We start from the raw sequence: 3,517 nt of genomic DNA, 5'->3' as shown, positions 1-3,517 counted from the left end.
AASTGTTGCTAAGGTAGAGGAACAGATCAGTGGATCATCACCAAATCAATATGTGACCCAACAAATATCATATAATGATTTATTGAATCTGATATGATTAGCAAATGGTTTTCACTCTGGTTGAAGATTGTTGAGGAATTTAACATTTATCGCTATTACAGTTTTAGATATTCTGTTCTTTGTCAGATCATTTAGCAGTCTGGTAAGTCTATCATAGACATCATCAAGGCTCTCACCATCTTTTGCCTGGAATTCTTCATATGTTGATATACAGTTAGTAATCTTCAACTGAGTTCCCACTCTAGAACCCATCATCATCATTTCAATTTGAACCCATATACTGTGACCAGATGATTTATGACTGTCAATGTTGGTGTAAATGTCATTGGTCAGTGCTTGCATCATGTAGGACTTGCAAAGCACATCAGCATGGGCTCTTTCTCTTTCTTGAGCTGAATATCTGAATTTTTCTTTGATAACAGTCTGAGCAAGTATGCCTTGTTCTGGAGCAGGTATCTCTCGGTAGTACACAACAGGACCTTCCATCAAGGATTCCATAATCAGATCTCCTTTCTTCATTCTCTCTATGAAATTCAGAAATCTATCTCTCCATTGATTATAGTCTCCGCGAAACAACACTGGTGGCTTGGTATCAGTACCAATAGTCATTGCTTCCCTTGAACTCATTTTATCAGTTCGTATGATATAGGATCAACTGCAGTTCAAAGTTTGTATTAAAGGATCAGTATACAAAAATATATCTGATAAATCTCAAACAAGAATATGCACGCATTCAACACTTAGAAAAAATTAAGCACACAAGCTTATCCGGATTAGGAATCTAGTCAAGCTCATCCAGATTAGAAGTCCGGACAACTTAGACTTAAACTTTTCAACAAACTAAGAAATTATCCGGATTAGAAGTCCGGACAACAAATCGCACACTTATCACGTATCAACACTTAGCCAAAATTAGACAATTAAGCAAAAATTATACGGATACTGCAAAAATCAATACGGATAAGGCACAAAAATCAATTTGGATTAAAAATCTCAAATCGGATGTTTTCAACACTTAGTCAAAATTCCAAAATGAAAATCAGACGCAAAAAGTCAACAAGTCAACTAGTCAAGGTCAACTAAGTCAACTAGTCAAAATACATATAAGTCCACTTAAAGTCAAGGATTTAAATCGATCACAATACAAAGTCAAAATCCGTTCACAAATCCGTCCAAAGAGACAAAGTCAAAGTACGATCATTCAATAGTCAAAGTCAAACTACGATCATTCAACAGATTCAACAAAGAATAAATCGCTCAACCTTAACCCTTAAATCGCTTACCAATTCGCTCAGGCTATAACCGGACTTCAAATAAATCGCACAATAAATCGCACAAAATACAAACCTTAGTCAAACGAATTTTCTTAATCGCTCAATAATCCGCACAAAGTACAATCAACTTACCAAGCGGTTTATTTAAATCGCTCAACAATCCGTACAAGACACAAACGACTTACCAAGCGGTTTATTTAAATCGCTCAACAATCCGCACAAGAGTTATCCGGTTTAACCTAATCCGATCAAAATCAATTCACAAATGTTACAAGTATAAACCGCACAAGCTTTAAGCGATATACAAACTAAATCGACTAAGAGTTAATCGGACTAAAGCTCAACCAAAAACACAAATTTCATACTTTTTAACCAAAATTTTGGATCAAAACATGAAAATTTATGAATTTTGAAGAACATTCAACAGTATTCGAAAACTCAAAAATCGATCAAATCTGGTTCAAAACTTGTTTAAAACAAAAAACATTGTGAATCAAAGTTGTTCTATATCCAATTGCGAATCTAGCGATGCAAAATATATCGATTAACAATCAAAATTCAACCAAAATAAGCTTAAAAACAGATCCTGGACGAAGAACAGATATGAACAGATGAAGAAATCAGATCGATAATCCACTAAAATTCGTGCAAATTCGTGCAAATTAGTTTAATCATCTAATCAAACTGCTGCAGTCTGCTCTGATACCAATTGAAATTCCCAAATTCTCATATAAACATGACTATGATCTTCAAGAATAAGATAAAGAGAGAGTAGATCACCAAATGTCTCTTGATTGATTGAGAGAGAAATTGCAATGCTAATTCAGATTACATAATGCTAATGACTTGTTAATTACAATTACAAAGGAAACTACTATTTATACTAAGGAAAGAATAAAGCTATTCTATTACAAAGCATGTAAAATATGGAGAACTTGAATACAACAATAACGCACATACTTGAACCCAACAGAGATGCTACACTAGAGATTATTACCTGATGATTCGATTTTGTAAATTCCATTTGCCATCTATATAATGTGCCGTAATTGCCACGTAATCTTTCTTTTGGTTACTTGATGTCCACATATCTGAAGTTAAGGCAATCCTACTCTCATTCTCATCCAAACACAGCAAAGTGTAACCTCTTTGTTTTTCATAAACATTTTAGTTAAGTCTTCCCTACAAAGTTCAGCATTAAATGAATATTTACTCATTTTCCCCTTTCCGTCTAAAGCCTTTTGGTCCTGAACTAGGATATGTTGTCTAATATCCTTTGTAACTCTCCTTGGGCAATTCTTAAAATGGTCCTTCAAATGTGTGGTTCCGTCGTTGGCTCTACCCGTAAGTTGTTTATTGCAATAATTACACCTTGCAAATCGTCTAACACCATCAACATACACTTGTTCAAATGATTCCAAACGACCGACTTTAACCTTTTTTGTGGTTGTTCGTTGCTCGTGTTAGTGTTAGTCCCTATAGGCATGCATACGGATTCATAAGTATCATCACCAGTTGTTTCTTGTTCCTTGTTTCCTTCCATCTCATCACCAAGTATGTTCTCATTTTCTGAAGGTTCCATCTAAAATTAAAAAGATTGTATGTGATAATGTGAATGGAAGAACCATTAATGATAATATATAAAATTAATTCACAACGGCAAGCGAAAAATTCGACAATTGACATGCTATACAATTATAGAAATTCGACAATCGACATGCTATGCAATTATAAAAATTCCAAACTAAGACCTCTTAAAGACTTAAACAATTAACCAAGTGAACCACATAAATAATCTTCAACAAAGATACATGAGAATCTCAATAATCTTTAGTTTGTTACAAATTAATAGGATCTCAATAATCTTCAACAACTTATTGTCAACAGCATAATAGCTTATACAATATATATGAAATCAAATAATCAATCTTGAATACTTCAAGAAATCATCCTATATGTTAGCCTCTATGAATCTGATAAGGACTGATTTCACTACTAAAAGCCTAAAACCTTTGATAAGGACTGATTTTGGGGATACATAAGTTACTAAGTTAGCCTCTATGAATCTGAACCAAGAGGTGAAGGAGACATACCGTTCAAGTTTCGAAGACTCCAATGATTTTGGCTGACTAATTTAGGGAACTGTTTCACTGTCACTGTCGAAGACTTGAAGGAGGGAGGCG

This window comes from Cynara cardunculus, unplaced genomic scaffold (genome assembly GCF_001531365.2).
Source record: "Cynara cardunculus var. scolymus isolate 2C unplaced genomic scaffold, CcrdV1 Un_Scaffold_6672, whole genome shotgun sequence".
Lineage (NCBI taxonomy): Eukaryota > Viridiplantae > Streptophyta > Magnoliopsida > Asterales > Asteraceae > Cynara > Cynara cardunculus.
This window is presented reverse-complemented; position numbering follows the sequence as displayed.